This window comes from Cygnus olor, chromosome 1 (genome assembly GCF_009769625.2).
Source record: "Cygnus olor isolate bCygOlo1 chromosome 1, bCygOlo1.pri.v2, whole genome shotgun sequence".
NCBI lineage: Eukaryota > Metazoa > Chordata > Aves > Anseriformes > Anatidae > Cygnus > Cygnus olor.
In genome coordinates, this window is record NC_049169.1 from 195509234 (window position 1) to 195531824 (window position 22591).

General features: G+C 36.7%; 1 long non-coding RNA gene across 1 annotated transcript; it reads left to right on the forward strand.

Moving 5' to 3' along the window:
* Positions 1-335: 335 nt before the first annotated feature.
* Positions 336-22272, forward strand: LOC121063605. Its single transcript, XR_005816085.1, has 3 exons — positions 336-347; positions 1489-1498; positions 22056-22272. It is a non-coding gene; the product is annotated as an uncharacterized LOC121063605 (long non-coding RNA).
* The last annotated feature ends 319 nt before the right edge of the window (positions 22273-22591 follow it).

Below are 22591 nucleotides of genomic sequence, written 5' to 3' on the forward strand. Positions count from 1 at the left end.
CCTGACAAAGAAGCAGGCAAAAGGGAAGTTGATTTTTCTGGATGAACCTACAGGACAAAGAGTAGCTTGGAAAAGGTTAGATTATCCATTTTTTACTTTGGAGTAGCTGTAGTTTGGTCACATGGTCTGTATACACATTAGTAGAGGGAGCATATTTGGGTTAGTCCTAGACTGCAAATTCTGCTTTAGTTACACTTGAAAGTAGTTTAATTAGTAAGCTTTGAGACTGCCCCAGGATAAGAAATAAAGAGCATAAAACTAGCACAACCAGGAGATTCACATCAGAAGTGCACTCCCAATCCAGATTAAAATTGTAATGTAGACAAACCCTTAGATGCCTAAATAAAGTGGTCTGGGTTGTCATGCTGGTGGCTAATTTCTATGGGGTATAGTGTGCATATTATGCCTAAAATACAGATGGTCTGGATCTGAAGCTATGCCTTTATGTCTACTTTGATACTAAGAATCAGAATAAGACCAAAGGAATTCCAAAGGAAGTCTCAGCGACTAAAATATCAGTTCTAAATAATAATGGTAAAACAACTTTGAAATGTATTATTTCATAGTATCATAGAAAGGCTTGGGTTGGAAGGGACCTTAAAGTTCATCTAATTTCAACCCCCCTGCCATGGGCAGAGATACCACCCACTAGATCTTGCTGCCCATCCAACCTGGCCTTGAACACTTCCAGGAATGGAGCATCCACAGCTTCTCTGGGCAGCCCGTTCAAGTGACTCACCACCCTCTGAGTGAAGAATTTCTTCCTAATATCTAATCTAAACCTACCCTCTTTTAATTTAGAACTGTTACCCCTTGTCCTGATACTATCTGGCTGAGCAAAAAGTTGCTCTCCATCTTTTTTATAAGCACTCTGTAAGTAATGAAAGGTAGAAGTGATGTCTCCCTGGAGCCTTCTCTTCTCCACGTCAACATCCCCAGCTCTCACAGCTTGTCATCATCGAACAGGTGTTCCAGCCCTTTGATCATCTTCATGGCCCTCTTCTGGACATGTTCTAACAGGTCCGTGTCTTTCTTGTGCCGGAAGCCCCAGACGTGGATGCAGTACTCCAAGTGGGACTTCATGAGGGCAGAGTAAAGGGGGACAATCACTTCTTCAACCTGCTGGCCACTCCTCTGCTGATGCAGCCCAGGATGCCATTGGCCCTCTGGGCTGCAAGCACACATTGGTGGCTCACGTCAAGCTTTTTGTGTACCAGAACCCCCAAGTCCTTCTCCGCAGGGCTACTCTCAATGAGTTCTTCTCCCAGTCTGTATTCATGTCTGTGATTGCCCTGACCCAGGTGCAGCACCTTGCACTTGGACTTGTTGAACCTCATTAGGTTCACATGGGCCCACTTCTCAAGCTTGTGCAGGTCCCTTTGGATGGCATCCCTTCCTTCTGTTGTATTGACTGCACCACTTGGGTTAGTGTCATCTGAAAACTTGCTTAGGATGCACTTAATCCCACTGTCTATGTCACTGATAAAGATATTAAACAGTACCAGTCCCAGGACAGACCCCTGAGGGACACCCCTGGTCCCCAGCCTACACCTGGATATAGAGCTGTTGACCACAACTCTCTAGCAGTGACCATCCAGCTAATTCCTTATCCACCAAATAGTTCAACCTTCAAATCCGTATTTCTCCAGTTTAGAGATAAGGATGTTATGTTGACAGTGTCAAAGGCCTTACAGAGGTAAGGTAGATGACATCAGTCGGTCTTCCCTCGTTTACTGATGCAGTCACTCCATCATAGAAGGCCACCAGGTTGGTCAGGCATGATTTGCCCTTGGTGAAGCCATGCCAGCTGTCTCAGATCATATTGTCTTGCATGTGCCTTGACATTGCTTCCAGGAGGTTCTGTTCCATGATCTATCCAGGAGCAGAGGTTTAAATTACGGTGTTGTAAAGAAAATCCAGAATACGAAAAATAGAACTGTAATTGGGTGTAGCCAGGCAGGCATCATTATGTGATGCTCATTTATCTGCCTAAGGAATTGGAATTGGTGTTTTCAATCTCTTTAATAGCGGACAAAGATCCATACCTCAAAGAATATCAACACAAATGGATTAATATGGCAGTCCCATCAAATAGTTTAACACAACAGTTAATTTTAATAGTAAAGAAGTCTCCACTTTATTAATTAACTCTGGAAATTATACAAAACTTCAATTTTAATTCAATTTCAACATCACCCACTTGCTCAGCTCATAATTTTTAGTTAGCAGAGAATTAACATTATGAATAAAATTTTTGAATTCACCATTTTTTATTTGTATAAATGAAAAAATGAATTTGAGGAATCCACTTGTGAGCATGTCTCAACAGCTTTCTCTATGTGGTAAATTGTTGCAAATCATATTTTCATTAAAAAAAAATATCTACATTTTAAAAATTTCTGTCCTGAAGCTCTGGAGTAAGGAAAATTACATGAATCTGAGCAATTTCAATGGAAATAGAAGACCACTGGATCAACTGTGAAGAACAAATGTATTTAAAAGAACAACACATAATACAGCAAAACATGTGAATGCTGCACACTTGTCTTTTTACAGAAGTACTGTCCAGGGACTGCATCTCATTGACATCAGAAACACCAATATTGTCAAATGCAAGTGCATTGTACATTTTATGATCATGTTTGACATAATCATTGTTTAGTTCTGACTCCTGTAAACAAGGGGTAGTCTATATTTGTAATAATAATAATAATAATAATATTTTTTTCTTCCTATTTTTTTTCACCCTTTATTACTGAAGGGGACATATTTGTCTTTTATAGGTGATCGAAGATGATTGTCTGCTTGAACAGTAGACCTAATTAATTTCTGACACCAAAGCCATTTACAGTGTATAGAAAGAGTTGAACACAAATAGACCATAGGTTACTGTTGAGGAAATGAATTATATATTTCCCAAGCCAGAGCTTAGTGCCGTGAAACAAAGTTAGAGTATATTGTCATTTTCCAATTCTTCCCTTGAATTTTTATGCTACAGACTCAACTTTCTTTGCTGAACTCTCTGGAGGAAGCCACAGCTTCCGCTGTGCAAAACTTAAGATTGTAGACCTCTTATTTAAAGTTGAGTAATAGCACTTGACTGTAGTTTAGACAGGAATAATAATACAATGTAGAACTGGAAGCAGACATAGCAATGGAAAACTGTCTCTTAGTTGTAATATTACTAAAGAATTTTATTCGATGCACGGGCAACTATTTTATCATGAGCCACAGATAAAGAACCATTATGCAAAATGACACATCACAATTACTTAAATATATAGGATTATCTTTCAGATGGAATCTCCTTAACTTCATTTTACATATGTTTTAAATACTTTTCAAGGACAGGAACCACTTGGTCAATAATTTTGTGGTGGCCTTTCTAACCTTAGCTCTTGGGACTTTTTTGTTGCTCTTGTTTTGTAGGGAACCAGGTTCTCTCTGATGCAAGGTAGAAATGCACATGTTGAAATACATATGCAAATTTTGTCTCTAATCCTTCTCAAGTAAACCCTTTGCTAGAAATCTTACCCCTTAATAGGGGCATTTCAGTGGTTTAAAATGATCAAATACTTAAAAAATTATCATTTAATACCTCTTTATTAACATTTATGTGCAAAATTTTGATATTTCCAAAATATTATTTGCATATATTATAGAATCATACAATGGTTTGGGTTGGAAGGGACCTTAAAGATCATCTAATGATCTTTACATTAGGCAGGAGGGACACCTCCCACTAGACGGGTTGCTCAAAGCCCCATCCAACCTGGCCTTAAACACTTCCAGGGATGGGGCATCCACAGCCTCTCTGGGCAACCTGTGCCAGTGCCTTACCACCCACACGTTAAATAATTCTCTGCCCAGTCTGTATTTGTGCCTGGGATTGCCCTGGCCCAAGTGCAGGACCTCACACTTGGTCTTGTTGAACCTGAGGTTTGCACAGGCCCACCTCTCAGGCCTGTCCAGGTCCCTCTGGATGGCATCCCTTCCCTCCTGCATGTCAACTGCACCACACAGCTTGGTGTCATTGGCAAACTTGCTGAGGGTGCACTTGATTCCACTGTTCATGTCACTCACAAAGATGTTAAACAGAGCTGGTCCCAATACTGACCCCTGAGGAACACCACTCATTACTGATCTCTACCTGGACACTCAGCTGTTGACCAGAACTCTTTGAGTGCGACCATCCAGACACTTCCTTACCCACCAAGTGGTCCATCTGTCAAATCCATATATCTATAGTATCATATCTATAGTCTGTGTAGAATCAATATGTCTAATATCTTATCTTTTGTAGGATACTACCTTAAAAGTAGTAGTTTTATAGATATAACTATGACAAATATTTTTTTATTGCCCTTCTGGGCAACTCCTCCCATCTATTTGGATGGTGCAGTTAAGCGTGTAGCACCTTCCATACTTGTCTGTGACACTCCAGAATTTTTCTAGTAATCCGTGTGCCATCATGTTCCTTGTCAATGATAAAACATGTCTTGCTTATAGAGGATTTCCTAACTGAGCAGAGAAGGCAATACAAGCAAAGCTTCTGTGCATTGGTGATCATTCAATAAAACACAATCATAAAAGGAGAGGAGGTAGCTTAATTTAAAGTAGGAATTCTAGTCTGCTTATTCTGCTGTCACTAATACAGCAATTCCATGTGCATGCAAAAGTCTCACGATGCTTTGTTAATTTAATGCTACCATTTAATGAATACTCTAATAGTATTGTACAAAACTGTAAATTGCCACAATGTCAGGCAAATTGCTTCAGGCTGATCTGGTTTACACATGCTAGGGTTAATGAAATTCTCTTTTTTTCACCCATCTTTAAGCTTGATATATTTATGCATATCTATATGGTAATATAGATCATTACCCATATTGTGCCTTTTGCAATATTTTAGTGTTTCTTTGTGTGTTTCCCTTATTTCAACTTACTTAAAAGAATTGTCTCAAAACAAACATTAAATATGAAGGTATCTGCAGAATCGTTCTCCTGTCTTATGGTAGCAGAGGTCTTATAATTCCTGGATTTATAAAACTTAAGTAAATTCATTTCCAATAGATCAGCTGAGGACAAACCATGGTATTCCTGTCCTTCAGTGAAACTGGAAGTATTTTTCCAAAGTCTGATGGAATATTCTGCACAGTGCAAGAAAAATGCAGTGCAGGGATGCTGCAAACAATCATTTTCCCTTCTGTCAGTTCTGTAATAGTCTGCTCTGACAGATATTCTGGCATTTTTTTCTTCCAGGCTTTCAGTCCCATTAAAAGTGAAAGGGAAGGATTACTTGTGCTGAATTAATTGTGTTGAAATATGATGAAAAGGCTTTAAGAACAAAAATTTCATTTGGTTTTGCAAGAAAAATGAATTGAAGTCCCATGTTAATAGAGCAAGATTTGTTCCTGATAGGATATCGTTTCTGGAGCATACCTCTTACTAGTGGATTTTGGATCCCGAAACTTCCTTATCTATTTTACCAGAAAGGCAGGAAATAATGGAGGATTTCTGTATACACTATATATTTCCCATTATTACACAAACCCTTGTTTCAGGAAATATGTACAGGACTCCAACACACTGTTAGCAGAAATGGGGAACCAGGACAATGTGAATAAAGATCACATGCTTTGTCTGGATTGACTTTGTCTGAAAGTCTGCATTATCTGGAAGAAACCTTGCAAGTTTGTGTACTTCAGCTGAAGGAAAAATCTTTCTACCAAGAACAGAGATTACCTTAGGTTATATTGCCATCCTTTAGCTGCTTGAGTACCTGGGGCCTGCTGCAAAATAGCTCTGTCTTTGTGAAGCTTAGGAAAGGATGGAGAGATTTGAAGAGCAGAGGGATAGCACAGGCGGCTTTGTATCAGCTTTAGTGTATTTTTATATGATGCACACTGCAGGAGAAGAGCACTGGATGTGATCTTTCTTTGTGACAATACTTTCCTGAAATAAAACAACTAGAAGACACCAACATACCGCACATCTGTGAGAAAGCACAATCTTACCCTCACTGTTGGCTTCATTTATGTTTTTTTTTTCTGGCTTCCTGTTCTCCCTGGCAGATACGGGCAGCCACATCTTCAAGAAGGAAAATCTCAACAGTGATTTCTGCATGCCATTTGGATCCATGCTTTTACGGAGTTTACTCATCATAACATATGCTTATAGGAACTGCTTTGAGGGGTAATGCTCACTACCTGTTGGGATAACAAGTCCCAAGGAGAAGATACAAAGGATCCAGAGAAAGAACAAGTCTTCTAATATACTTGAAGAATTCCAGCCTGCTTGGAGAAGAAAGAAAAGAACATTGTCTGAACATGTTTAAAATCCGTTTTCTGTCTTGAGGCATAACAAATTTCTGCTTAACAACAGTGGGACATGTAGGAGGTTTAACTCTCTCTCCCACTTATGGATGTTTGGCAAACTCATCCTTCAAAAGCTCAGCTTTCATGTTAGTCTGAGCTGCCTTTTGAATGTGTACCACATCACCATCGCCTGCTGATTTGCAAAACTTGTCTAGATGAAATGTTTTTTTTAGTAAAAAGGGATCTGTATTCCTTAGCAATGGCCTAATATGTTACCGTGCTTGCAGTTAATGATATTTTTAGAAAAGGTTGAGAACTCTTTGAGGATATTCACATACATTCTCTGTAAAAGATGAATGAGAAAAGTTGGTAGTTTAGACAAAACTTAAGATGTTTAAACTTACTTGAGCTAATGCTATCTACCCTTTACCTCTGAGCATGTGTATACTCACACATGTATACATATATTTTTCATTTATGTAGATCTAATGATACTTTTTTGCAGACTTGTTTCTTGCAGAGCAGTATTCTGGTTTTGATAACACTAGAAATAAATGAAGGCTGTTCCCTTAGCAACTACCAGCTGAATAACCTTAAAACGCAGTGGGAGTAAATAGAGTAACTAATATTTCTTGAATGTCTGGGGTTTGTGAAATATTCCTTTTCATAAATCTAGTAAATGTGCTTCTGCTATATAAAGGGTGGGTTTTAAAATGATATGTATTGTTTTGATGTGCAGTGTAATTTGTTCACTTGGAATGTCCTGCCACTTTGCAGCTGAGTATACTGAGAAAAATTCTGAAATCTGATTTACTTTTTTTTTCTTATGTTTGTGATTATTTTTTTTTTTAACAGCTCCTTATACATAAAGCCATTCACTTTAGAGATAACTGTTTATATTATACATGCCATTTTAATTCTATTTATTCACTTTCTATTAATTTAGATGAAAATGATGTTTATATTACTTCAATGCCAGATCCAAAAGAAAATGCCTCCATCTTTTGAAACACACTAATTGGAATAGTGAACTCTTATTTCATTTCCAAGCTTTTCGGACATGTTGTGAATCTTAACCTATTGTCTGCAGAAAGACCTCATAAGAAAAGAACCTCACTGTTCTTTGACACTTATGTAATAATAATAATAATAATAATAAACCAAAACAAACAAACAAACAAACAAACAAAAAACAGAACAGTTTAAGGGAAAGGTCTCCTCTGACTCCCAGTCTGCTGGGCAGCTGAATGTTGCTTGGCTTTTTACCTCCTGGAAGGGAAAAGCAAAGTCCATCTGTTGCTGTGTTGCAGTTAAACATGGCCAAGGCAATGGTTGGCGCATTTATTCCTCTGTCACAAAATCATGGTAAATTCTGACTGGAGGGGAAATAATTAACAAAATATCATAATGTAGTGTAGTAGTTGCCACTAACTAATTCTGAGTATTAAATGATCTTTACAAAACGGGTGCGAGCTGCAAAATGTTTGAGAAACCTTATGGAGGAAACTTATTGGACAATTTTTCCTGAGTAGCTGAAAGACTGCTGAAAAGGCAATAGCTGTACTACTTTGCTCTAAAACTAATGCCAGTAGTTATTACACATCAGTATGTTATGCTCCCTGTGAATAGAATAAGAGGAAAAATAAGGTATGCTGATATTTTAGATTGGTAAAAGTTGGTATATGCCAAGATGCTCTGAGTTTATTCTAATTAAAACAGGTAAGAAATATGCAATTAAAACAGAGCTGATGATGTTACCTGTGCTCTAGTTCTTGTAGAAATTCAGTCCTTGTCTTAGAAAATTCTCATGAGAAACAAGCTCTGCTTTTATGGTAGAAAGATTTTTATTTTTTTTTCCTCCTGAGAAATAGAGATATTGACTACTATTTTTCCTTGGAAGCACTGGATAACTTTAAAAAAAATAAAAATATTTTTTAAAATATAAGTATATACATGCATACAATGGACCCAAGGTGATCAATCATCTTGAAAATAAAGATGAAAAACATTAAAGTCAAAGTGATATTCTAGGAAAACCTGGTACAGAAGCGTAAATTAACTCAGATGTGTTCTTCAAAGGGTTAAGGGTTTCATGCCTATGTATATTGCTTTATCACAGTCTAGATAGAAAAAAAGCCAAGACCAGGACGAGACAGAGGCTCCCAGCCAGCTTAACCTCTCACACAAAATTTCCATTCTATCTCCTGGCAAAGAAAGCTAATACTCTGATGGGTCCAGATTTCTCTAAGTGATATTAAATTGGGAGTTTCACAACAATAAGTACTAGTATTGTGTTGCTGGTAGGTCAGAGTTACATGACATGAATGTAAGCAAAAACTGTTTTATAGAAACAGGCGTAAGACAGTTCATTTATTGTACTCTGAAAAAGCTTTATCTTAATTAGAATGCAAAACCCACTCCCAGTTAGAATAATTTTTGGTTATAAAATGAAAAAGCAGAAAATATCCATCTGTTTGAATGGTAAAATTTAAAAACTGAATACTACTCTCTTCAGAAAAGTGTTTCTGCTGAATACCAATAACTACTAACTGTGTCCATAACAATCATCTGCATTACTGATCATTAACTTCACTATGAGCAACAGGACTGATTTATTTAATGAACCTGCAGGTAATTGTTGTTTCTTTTACTAATTACATCAGGGAAATGAGACCTGTTAGCACTAAAATGGCTTGAAATGCTTAAGCAAACCTTTCTGAAGGGGAAAATGCCTGGGTATTTTTCTCTTGCTTTCTGCCCTGAGATAAGGTTTTTTCTATTTCCCTGTGGGAATTAATGAGAAACCCCTTATTCATCTGTTAAATAGAAAGCCTTGGACATATGTGCTTCTGTATTCTGGGAAATTTTCACAAATAATTAGGTCGTACTGCTTATGAAAAATAAAACACTTCTATTGTATTTAAAAGGTAAAATTATATGGGAAACCATTTCACGTCAGCCTGAAGTGCTGAAATTGTTGAAACTGTATTTTGAAAAATTAGGCCTGGGGCAGTACTGCTCTGCTGTTGAGGCAGGTCTACAGTGAGGCCTGTTGGGCCTTTCTCTCACCTCACAGCTCTGAATGTGGTAGTAGGGCTCTTGCAACTTTTCTTGGTTTATATATATTACAGGTTCTCATAACATATGAGAATACTACAGCCACTTGATCTTAACTTTCTGATAAGAACAGGTCATAATATTTGATCCAGTATTTCCTGGGCAAAGACCTTAATTTCTGACTGTACCTGAATACTTACTGATAGGCTTCTAAACCAGGTGCAGAGGACATAATGATCTCTCTTTTTAGAAAGGTTTTAGGTTGAATAAACAGGTCATCTGTTAGCATTTTCATTTGTTTCCTGTTGCCTTTTCATGCCTGTCCTGGTTTCAGTTAGGACAGAGTTAATTTTCCTCCTAGTAGCTGGCAGGGTGCTATGTTTTGGATTAGAATGAGAAGAGCGCTGATAACATGCTGATGTTTTAATTGTTGTAGAGCAGTGCTTACACCAAGCCAAGGACTTTTCAGCTTCTTGCTCTGTCCTGCTAGCGAGCAGGCTAGGGATGCAGCAGGAGCTGGGAGGGGACAGACCCAGGACAGCTGACCCAAACTGGCCAAAGGGGTATTCTATACCGTCTGACGTCATGCTGAACAATATATAGGGGTGGCTAGCCGGGGTGGAGGGGGGGGGGGCGGCTGCTCGGGGGTAGGCTGGGCATCGGTCAACGGGTGGTGAGCAATTGCATTGTGCATCGCTTATTTCGTACACATTATTACTATTAATACTATTATTATTATTATTATTATTGTTGTTATTCTTTTCCCTGTCTTAATAAACTGTCTTTATCTCAACTCACAGGCTTCACTTTCCCGTTTCTCTCCCCCATCCCGGAGAGGGAGGGGGGAGGGTGAGCGAACGGCTGTGTGGTGTTTGGCTGCCAGCCGGGCTAAACCACAACAATGCCCCAATAAAGCATTTGTTTTAATTGAGTTGTTGGCTCTCACATCTCCTGCTAACCTAACTGAACATTCAGTCACCACTCCTACCTTGCCTTGGTCTAAAACTACTACATTTCACCAATGATTTTCTTAAGGACTATAATATATCTTTCCATTTCATTATATCAGGTGTCTGGAATGCAATTTAACTTTGAAATAGGATTGTTATTGAATGTAGTTTACTTTGAGCTGTAAATTGACTTAACTGTAGGTTTTAGAGAATTATATGTTTTTGAAAAAAACTTGTCTTTGTATTAAATTAACTAAAACACTTTAACTTGAAAAGTAATTGCAACAGGAAGGAAATAAAATATTTGAATAAGCACAAAACTATGGAGTTCAAAAATTGAAAAAAATATCTGACTACATATCTAAATTAAGCAGTATTATGAGACTGGCACAAGAACATTTCAAGGCATCTATTCAAGCGATAATATTACTACAGCAATTCCATCTTTGTGTAAGCAGCTGAAAGCAAGAGATCATATGGCTCTCAGCACTGAGCAGGTCACTTCACTCAAGAGGAAGAAATAAGCTTTTTCTATGAGGCTGGCTTAAAAATATAGCTACACCAATGAAGGACATCCCATTAAGAATTTCTCATAAATTTGTAATTTTATATGATTGAAAGAATAAATATAACTTCTATACTGTATACCTTCCCCATATATCACCAAAAGTTGATGTTAATGAAAGCTATATGTTCAAATGAGAGGTGGAGATGTGGGGAGATACAAAAAGGGGCAGGAAATAAATTCCTGTGTGTTGAATTTCCAGGCTTCTGCCTTATGCAGAATCATTTTTTCTTAACTCATCATCACAGGTAACTCCCCTTTCTTAAACATCGCAGCTGTAAAAGAAACTAGTAGAGCTTGAATAATTAGGAGAGAAGAGGAATTTTTATTTATTTTTATTTTTTATTTTTAACATGGAGATGAACCTTACGGTGATATGTAAAACCCTGATACGTAAAACCAGAAAATGTCCACTTGAGTGTATTTTTTATGACACAAACCTGTTTGCAAACCTATACATCAAAAGTCTTTGCACCCAATTATAGGATATATACTTATGATCATAGCAAGGTCAGTGTGAAAGATGCTGCAAACATGACAGAAAATTTAAAATTTCCTTCTTTGTGAAAAATCTCCTTTGCCTAAAATGGGTTCATTGTTACTTGGAATTGGGCCTTACTTGAAAACAGAGCTCAGTGACATTTCCTTTGAAGTAGAACTATTTTTCAAGTTAATAGCACAATGTACTTACACATAAATCACAGCTTACTTTACATATCTTTTTGAATATTTCACTTTTCCAGTAGAATTGTCTCTCTATGCCTAGAGTACACCTATAATAGGTGTTCTTATAAATGATGCTGAGTATATTGCCTTATAAATTTTGTCACATTCAGCAAAATCATTAATGTTTTGCAAGGATTATACCATTAAAAACTTGCTTTCATGGAATGAAAAGGTTATGAAAATGAAATGTCACACACTATGATTTTGCCTTAAAGATCCTAGTCATTTGCACAGCACTCTGGAATGGTAGTACAAAAAAAGAACAGTCTGTCTTTTTTTATAGGTTTCATTCAGGACCTGGAGTTTCACATTTCATGCAGCATGTAATGGATGGAAATCACTTGGAAAAGGTCACCATCTAGTCAAGTTACTTCTTGCTTAATTAGGTGCTGTAATATCATGCATTAAGCAATGCTGTTTTAAAGGAATTCCAGGAAAGATAAGAAACCCTACTGACAATGTCTATTGATATTTATTATGTACATCACACGTGCACTCCTGCATGTGTGCTTGACAGTGAATAAGAACTGTGTATACAACCACTGCCTCACAGAGAAAGAAGCAGTAAATTCCTACTTTTAGCTGTTATAATATCTGGGGAAATCATTGGGGTGAAAACAGCCACTACAAAATTGAATGAAAAACTTTTAGCTAGAATATGTTCAGATTTTAACCAAAGAATACAATGACAAATATGCCCAGTATGAACTCGAATACCAGAGAGAAACATGAGTCTGAAGATCTGGGACATACCAACATTATTATTGAGCATTGGAACAAGTAAATTATTTCTACTTAATGTTTCAGTCTTTTGAAAGCCTTTGAAACCCTTCTTCAAGGTTTGCTTTAGAGGAGGGTGGGCATTTTTGGTTCCTAAGCAGGTCATGAAAGGCTATGCAGGAGCTATATGCCTAAAATGAAAGCAGTTGTTGAGGATCAGAATGAAGGTCAGGGTTTTGTCTTCAGTCAGTCCAGCATTACTGATGGATGAAGAACTCTTCACCCTTCAGATATGGAAGAGGCCATGAGTAGAGGGAGCCTTTGATCGGAATCCCTCCTATGGTAAACTGTTTGGGGTGAGATATAAAGGCAACAGGGTTGGTAGGCAGGATCCTGTAGGAATCCTGTGGGTCTCCCATTAACATATAACAATGGAAGAATGACCAAGAAAATTTTAAATTCACCAGAGAGGAAATTTCAGTTAATTCCTTCTTTCCTGGAACGGAAACCTTATTTTTATTTATTTATTTATTCAAGCAACTATTAACTATTATGCAGTTTCTGAGCTTTATGTGCTTGGAAGGTTTTTTGTTTTGTTTTGTTTTTACTGTTTCCATAGTATTTGTGATCAATGAGATCCCAGTTTTCTCTCTGGGTTCCTTAAATTGACAATTTGTGTTCATATTCAGGTGCTCCTATGGAGGTAGCTTAGTTTTTGAAGGACACTGGGCACAATATTATTATTTTTATAGAGATTTTCCTGAAAATGATAACTCAGTTCCTGTACTTAAGAGTTAAAACACTTTTTTTTTTTTTAAATTTAATTTATTTTTTTAATCCCTCCTGCACCTATGCTCGTTTGAGAGGTTATTTCCCTCCCTTTACACAGTTTTCACTTAAATCTATAGATCAAGCTGAACATATTAGTTGGTTTTTTTTTTCCTAATCAGCTAATTCAAGATTTTCATATTAACTTGCATAATTTAAATATAATTTCTTTACCACACAGATCTTTTAATTTAAGTGAACCCAATAGATGCAAGACAGAAAAAACACTTGATGCAGCACTATCTACAGATGATGCAGTATGAGATGGTGACCTAAGATCCTCTAGTACAGAAGTAGCAGTGTTCATAGTTCAGTCAGTTGTGTGCAAGGCAGGGCAGCCTTCTGAAAACCCTTCCATGTTTATATGTGAAAGGGATTTTGTCTGGTATAGAAGAAAGTAATATGTTAAGAATATGGAGTAATATACTAAAGCGTAGACCTTTTTGGAAGTGAAGATAAGAAACTAAAAATAGCTAAATTGCCTAGTCTTCAAATGTAGATATTCTATGCTCTCTGTTAGTAGCAGTTCAAATTACCTCAGGTGTATTAAAAATATCTTTTTTTTTTTTTTCTGATGTATTTAATTTCTTGATGTCTCTACAGACTAGTTAGCTGAAATAAAAATAGGCTCTAAAAACTTCCAGGAAAGAGCACACAGCCTCCAAAGTCAGTAGATAGCTTAACTGTGAGTCAGCAACAGCTTTACTGGGGCTTGCTGAGCTCATCTATAATGTTTGGAATGTCTGGGACCACTAAAAATAAATTTGATTTTTTATGGAATGAGTCAAACATATGTTTTATTTGAAAACACCCTCAATAGTTTGAAGAAGTATGCTTCATTCTCTTATAAGCAGAAATACAAAGTATTAAAATGAAAATGTCAGTCATCAGATCTAGAAAGATGTCTTCCTGTTTAAATAAGCTGCAAGCCCAATGCAAAGCACACCAGGACTTGTATCAATCCTTAAAAATTGCTAGTGAGAGCTGAATGCCAAATAACTTCCCATGAGGCGTATTATGCTAATCACTATGGCAATCAGTTATTTATCATTCTTGCAGACATGTATTTTCCATTTACGCTAACAGGGTGGTTGATTGGATTTTGTTCATTAAATGGGCAGAGTAAAAACTGGTCTTATAAACTGCTGTTCAAGTTAATTAGTGAGTGTGTGTACTCAGAAGCAGAAAACTAAGTTTTAAAATTATAACCTACATCAATCAGGCATCTTTTCTTCATTATGCCAAGATCATTCCACTTAGTGTATCCAGAATAAAAGAGAAAGTAAAAATGTTACATTTTCATTTTCCCCATTCTCTGATGTTCTGGTGGTAAACATGATATTCTTACTCATAAAAGACTCCATATAGGATATTTGATTTTGCCTCTACTGTCATACTAAATCTCTTCCAAGTTTTCTCTAGCTTAAGAAAGGGTGCAAGGATAAGAAGATTCTTAGTAGAGTTTTGTGTCCCTTCATTTATCAGCCTTTATTTGATTAGCTATTAGCAGGTAACAGAGATGGCCTGCAGCCTCTACCATAAGGTTAGAACCTTAGTAGTAGTAATTAAAATAATAATTTCACAGATATCAAACACCTTTTCTTTCTGTATTATATGTCCAGGAGTAGATTTTATTGCTCTGGCCTCTGAATAGAGGGTATTTTGAAGTAGCATCTTTTTGATATTGGAACTTTCTTTGCCAATAGTTCAGTATTCATTGTACAGATAATGTTGGAACTCTAACTTTGAATTTAAAACACTGGGATTCTGCAGTTTCCAAAGAGGAAGAGGAGGAGGTCTGTGGGTATTTCACAAACCCTTAGTGTGCCTTGTTCATTGCAAAGGAGAACAATGGAACAGAAAGTTGGGATGTGATATCTTATCCATTGCCCACTTGTCTCCAAACTAAGGAGTCCTACCCCTTTTAACTCCCCAGCAGGAAGCAGATATTCTAGGTGATCCCCTTGAACATTTAATTGTCTTTCTTTTCACCATCTGAGTCTATCACATCCTTGAGATGTGGAGACCACAAGTATACAGAGTACCAGTACTATGATAAAATTGAAGTTTCATCTTGCAGAAAAATCACAGAAACGCAGAATGGTTTGGATTGGAAGGGACCTTAAGGATCATTCAGTGCCATCCCCCCCTGGACACCTCCCACTAGACCAGGTTGCGCAAAGCCCCATTCAACCTGGCCTTGAACACTTCCAGGGATGGGGCACCTGCAGCAACATCTTCCTGTGCTTCACCACACTCAGACTAAAAAATTTTTTCCTTATATCTAATCTAAATCTACCTTTTTTTTAGTTTTAAACCATTACCCCTTGTTCTGTTACTGCACTCCCTGACAAAGAGTCCCTCCCCAGCTTTCCTGTAGGCCCCCTTTAGGTACTGGAAAGTTGCTAAAAGGTCTCCCTGGAGACTTCTCTTCTTCAGGCTGAAAAACCCCAACTCCCTCAACCTGTCTTCATAGGAGACTTTTTTTTTTTTTTTCATCTTTCTCTCAATAACTAACTCGCAATAACTGAGAGATGATAGCCTGATGATTGCCAACTTTTACTGCCTTTTAGCAGCTTCTCTATGGTGAGCCATGAGTTTCTGATTCCCTCTGACATAACTCCAAGTCCCCTTTCCTGAGTTTCACCTGTCAGCTCTACACTCAGCATGAAGTAAGCACAGTTTAGATTTTCTTCATCTCCCGTTAATCAGAATTGAAATGCACCTTCTGCCTTTTTCCTCCCTTATTCTATTTTGTGCAGTCCTTCTGGAGTGCCTCAACATTGCATACCATTTAATTACCTGGAAGGGTTTAGTATCATCATAATTTTGAGATTTAGGTGCCCAGAGGACATGCATGGGTGACCAAATATCTCTCACCTGATTTTTGAGCTCTATAAAACTGTCAGCATCAACCACAAAGTACACAGAAAGCCAGTTATCTCTTTTCCTCAAATGGCTGGCATTCCTCCTCTACAGCCCCTTGCAAAATGCCTAGTGAAAAGTTGTTATGACAGATCCTACACTACTGACATTCAACAAACTAATGTGTGTACATGTGTGTGTGAGGGAACCCCACCTCCCATTTCATCTGGATGGAGAGGGGTACATGGATCACATAGTTTCATTTTGCATTAGGCTTGTTTGCAGGTCTATACAGGAAGCCTTTCTGGCTTTGGGGGCTTTGTTGTCCTGTATATTTTCTTAACTTTTTTAGGTGTTTACATTATCTTAACAATTGTACTCCTTGACTAGAAGTAATAAAGAATTCAGCAGCCATTTAAGAACAGAATGCCTCATAACCTTACTGTAGTTAATGTAGGTAAATAATTTCTTGGTGGAGAGAAGGGTTGGGGGAGTAGTTATTCCTTGAGCAGAGTATACTTGTCACACCAATGATTAAAGTGCTGCAGATCTGTTGTTCTGAAGGATTTTCTGTGTCATAGCTCTTAGTCTGTCTCATTTCTTCAAGAAATTATTCAGTCTAGTAAAAAATGGTACAAAAGGAAAGACTACAATTCTACAAACTGTACTTGCAGAGATACAGCAATATTCAAACCATTTATGGACCTAGAAATTTGAGGAAACTTTTGCACTGCAAGCCTGTTTCTCATGCTACAGTAATACACTCAGTTGCTGCAACCTGCCAGCATTATCTCCAGCATTTACTGGCCAAAACTTTTGATAATACCATTAAATACTAATATTTTCTTTTGTGGATACTATGGTTACCCAAATGCTTGATGCATTTTTTATTACTATTATTTTTTAATTTTTTTAAGTGGTGAAATTCCTTTTGTTTACAACTCCTATTTAAAAGTTGTGGGGGTAGCTTCTATTTCCCTGAGAAAGTCAGAAAGTGTTGACAAATAGCAACCCATCACAGTGGTAACCTTGCTGAGCTTTTTTGGTAATCTATTGCAGCCATTCTCAGATGGGTAGATACTTACTTTCCTGTATGTTTGGAGGTTTATCCATTCAGATAATGTGTTGGAAGACAATCACTAGTTGGTCAAGATGCTGGGTGAGCTCCAGGCTACATTAATAGGAAACTGTGGCTGTTGTCTCCTTTAGTCTCTCCTCCCTGCCCCACATACAAATGTACCCTTTTGCACTTTGTCACATGATGGGGCAGAGGGAGGAAGAAGGGTCTGCCTAGGACCTGATAGGGCAGGGTGAAGTGTTACTTTATCATCTCTATAATGGGGCAGGAGAGATACTCAGTGTAGCCTGGATGTTTTTGGTTAGGGTAAGGAGGCAGTGATAAAAATGTAAGAAAAATGCCCGTGAATCACAGATGTGGTGGACAATGGCACTATTGAAAGAATGTGAGTGAAATTTGCTAATGAATGAACTGGATGAAAACCATGTTCAATGCATGGTTTACTGGTATTACTTACCTTGCCCTGAATAAAAACAAACAAACAAACAAAAAACAAAACAAAAAAAGAGGATAAACATGCTTTCCTGTATTATTCATCCTAAGTCTAGACTTCTGCTCCCACCAAGAATTATCCAAACCCCATTAGTTACCTTTCGTGCTAAAGAGATATCCCAAAACGTATTTTGGCATAATATGAGCTTCTGAAAGCCACCTCTCTCATAAACAGTTCTCAGTTACTGAGCCACTCTGGTTTTTCATGGGACAGCGAATAGACTGGACTAATTCTTGTAAGCTGTGATGTGACCTCACTCTTAGATTTATTTCTATGTTTGCTTTATCCTTGCCTTGTTGATTGACACTTTTCTGTTTGTCCTTATTTTCGGTGGGCCATATTGTTTCTTTATCACCTATGTGTGTCACATCTCCCATTTTCATGCAATGAATGTACATCTAACATAATGACTGGATTATACTATATTACAGTGGACATCATCCCAGAATCTGGTATGATATCACCTGGTGTTCTGATCTTTCCCATTACTGACAGAATTTCATTCAGTCTTGGTACTTTATGTTAATATTTTTAACTAACTTGGTAGGAGTGTTAGAGCAGCTCTAATTCCTTGCTGGATCTCTCTAGGCAAAGTCCCCACTCTAGGCTAAGTCCCCTCTTTAGGCCAAGTCTCATCAAACCATATTTAAAAACTGAAAAGTTTAAATTGTGACTGCAGCCCAGAACTGCAATGAGGAGGCATACTATCATCATGAGTTGCTATTCTGACTTGCCCTACCTTCAGTCATTCTTGAAATTCTTCCCCTTCCCTCCTCCCAGATTGTTTTGCTGAGTTATACTACATCATTGAATTACCTGTCCTGATTCAGAAAGTTCAGTCTGGACCTGGATGAAACCAGCATTGGATGCAACTCAGTCTACCGAGAATGAATTTGTGCATCTTAGCCCCTTTGAAAACATCCAGATCTTTGTTGGATCTCTCTTTTCCAGAAACTTCAACAATTGCCATTTACTTTTTCCAAGTTAAAAAGAACAAATACCAGGCTTATACTTCCACTGATCCATCTGACAGCTCATGTATTATAATCTTATAGTCAAAGCAGAGTGAGTGAGTAAGCATTCTTTTTTTTCCTTTTTTTTCTTTCTTTTTTTTTTTTTCACCCAAAGCACATGTGAAACTTCGTAATATGAACAAACATATATATAAAATGTTATCACCTACAGTGATTCTCCAAAATAATGGTAGATTTTGGTGTGTATGTTGCACAAAAATATGGGATTGAGGTACAGAAAAATAGGCAATTGATTTCAGGCTTGATTTCTGGGTCAATCACTGCATGTGGTAAAGTTTTAAAATAATATAAAATATAAAGAAGTAAAATTTACTTGCTAAAGCTTTGAACCATATATGCTTCAGATCCTTTCAGTTTCTTTTTATTCATGTTTTCTTTTCTGAAAGGAAATTGATGCAATTTCCTATCTTATTTTCTGTATGAAAATCAAAATATGCTGAATATGTTCATTGGTGATTAACATATGTATAGTGCCTGCCTTTGCTATTCATTTTGATAACTTGTATCTTTTACCTTTTAGGGAGATTTTTTTTTTTTTTCCATAATCTTTAGAAACGATGAGTTTGGGCCTAAAAGTGTGGGTGGGAGGGTGGGGGGAAGTAAAAGAAAAAAAAAAAAGTTTTCTTTCTGTGGTTCTCTCTTTCATCATAGTAAAAGATGAACAAAGAAACATCACACATTTCTTTATCAGTTCTTCTGATGACTAGGTAGGTTTTTTATATGAACTGGTATGAGCTGGGCTGCTTAGTTAATAATCTGACAGCAGAAAAGGAGCACAAGAAAGAAGAACAGCTGCACATCTAAATATGTGTGCCAGTTTGCTTAAGCAACTGACCATTCTAATAAATACTGTGAATATTGAAATTGCTCATATACAATTTCCCATTGATTTTTCTCCTAGGCTTGTGAGTCTTTAATATATATACACTATAATTATCTTGTTTAAAGTTTTAAAAATGTGTACCATAATAAAGGTAAAATTGGTGCTGAGGTCTGTCTTTACTGGAACTGAAAGAAAAAACTTAGAGCAAACTCAGGCCCATGTTTTTTTTTTGTTTTTTTTTTTTTTTTTGAAGCAACCTGTGTGTAGGCAACCTTATGGAGGCTGTTTGTAATATCCTAAGGCCAACTAACTTATTATAATAAAAGGCTGTTCATTTTGTCTTGTCACTGACTTTGTTTTACTTCAGAACATAGGAAGTAATTAAGAAGGAAAACGCCTTTCATCTTCAGAGGAACTGGGATGATGGCCATAAAAAGACAAGAGTGGATTGCGGTTTGGTAGAAGTTCTGATAGGATATGGATTTTCAATATGCGCAGTTCTCCTTGTCAGCAAAAACAGGTCATTACACTTTTCTGTGACATTCTTAAATAATTTAATGGCAGTCCTGATATACTATGCTATTTAAGCCATACCAATTTTGAAATTGAAGTCTCAGTTCTAATGGAGACTGTGGCAATCTATTTTTATTTCCAAAATGGGCTTTTTGACTTCTTACTGTGTTGCAAAGTCATCTACCCGTATAGGTATACATTTCATAAAGAAGCGATAGGGGATTATTAAAAACTAAAATGAAACTATCAAAAAAAAATTGATATAATTAGGACATCCATTATTACATTTCCGCCCCCCCCCCCCCCCCCCACAACAGGGTATGCATCTTTTTGAAAGCTTTTTTTCCTGTGATTTTTCACACAAAATATTTCAAGTGTAAGACAAAACAACTACACTTTTCAAAAGAACATGGTCATGCTGTGCTTTTGTGCCTGCTTGGCCATTGATGACACTTGAAGGAACATTACACATGCCAGAGCATTCCAATAAACTGCTTCATTATACAATGGAATTTCCTTGGTGGCTTCCTTGTAAAGCACATCTTTTCATGATCTTTTAAAATTCCAGAGAGCTTTTATTTCTGAAACTAATTCGCAGACATATTTTGCAGTTTGTTAGTTTCATGTTAAGAGTTCCAGCCTTCCTTGTGGCTTTCAGTTATTTAATTATGAAAGTAATATCTGTCCAGGGAAACTAAAATACATCTGAAATTAGAAAGATGCAAAAATTGTCCACATTCACTATTTCAGATTCATCATTTTCTTACTGAAAATCATGTAATTAAAAGGTTGCTGCTGTTGGAATCCAAAATGTTTCTGTCATCCTGTCTTCCATAAATACATTTCAGGAGCTGACAGGAGATAAGATAAAAGTCAATAAAAAGAGAATTATTTATTAAAAAGATCTAATGTTACAATAACAGTACACAGGAACTATTATATTACTGTGTCTTCCACATAGTATATACCATTATATATAGTATATATACAGATTGTATACAATATGTCTAACATTTTGATATGGGCCATGACAGAATCTTTCTTTTGGTCTGGAAAACAAAGTTTCTTTCAAATTATTTTCTTCCAAACAGGTACTGTGGTATTATACAAAAATACAGCCTCCTAAGTGACTCTAGACTGCACTATTACAATCTTTTACATAAAAAAGGAACGAGTTCTTCAATGAAACTAAAAAATAATGTCATGATAAGGAAACATCCTCTTCTACAAAGTAACAAATATGTAATACATAGGTACTTAAACATTTAAAACATATTTATTAATATATTTAGATGCAAAATACATATTCTGTTCATGTTGAATATAAAACATACCCCTTTTTGTCCCTGCATTACAACTACATTACATGATGGTATGTTCATTATTTCTATCTGTATCTTTATACTAGAGATTGAGATATAATTAGATGCAGCTCTATCTCCTTTTCAGACTTTCATTCTTCTTATAAAGCATAGCCATTTATTGTATTCAGAAATCCAAAGTTCCAACAGCAGTGACAGTAGCCTTTTTGAATACTTCGAAATAAACTGCGTTGGCAAGCAACTGTATAAAAAAATAGAGGAAATTATGCTTAGCTAATTTATAAAATAACCATTTTACTTTTTGGTTCATCACTTTATTCTTGTTCACTTCAACCTTTTGAAATATGGTGGTTTGTAGCAATGCTGTTGTTTTGCAAAATACAACAGGCAGTTATTTTCTTTGAATTTGTTCTATCAGCAAAGTATATTTCACCTTCCTTTCTTTTATCTCAGAGGCTTTTCCACAAGCAGAGATACAAACAGGTCTCCTGTTTGTAACTACACAACAGTCTGGGTTCAGCTCATTATCCTGCCGTTGTTTTCCAAGCAACATGGTGACTAAGTACATTTAAAACCTCCTTTTTCAGATATATATATTTTTAATCTTAATGATAGAATCATAGAATCATAGAATCATAGAATATTCTGAGTTGGAATGTATTCACAAGGATCATAAAGTTCAACTCATGTCTCCACACAGGACCACCCCAAAATCAGACCATGTGTCTGAGAGCATTGTCCAAACGCTTCTTGAACTCCAGCAGGTTGAGTTGAATCTCTAAAAAATTCAACTGGTAAAATATTCAAAACAAAGTCATCAGTCAGCTTTTTACCTACCAAGAATTGTGCTTTCTTGGCTACTATTTTAAAGGTGCTAAGAAAGGGCACCATTAGAGCATACTATCCAAATGCAAAGTATTGTTTGCTAGTGAGCTGGCAAAATAATAACATTAATAAAATGAACACATGAACCAAAACAGATTTACATCAAAACTTTTAGAAGGATGGACAGCTAGAAGAGCTATGCCATTAGGACTTGTCTCTTGAACTCTTTTGACTTGATTTTTCCCAGACAAGGAGTGTTCATCCTAGGCACAATACCTAGACACATGGTAGTAAAACATCATCCTTCATAACACCACACACTCCATAAATGTACATACACACACACCATATACAATGGAGATAATTTTGATTCAGGTGCCAATATATGGAAACATCTTCAAATGTAGAAAAGTTGTCCAAATTGTATATTGAGTGAAAAATTGTTTGGTACAGCAAAAAGCAGGGATTAAAACTG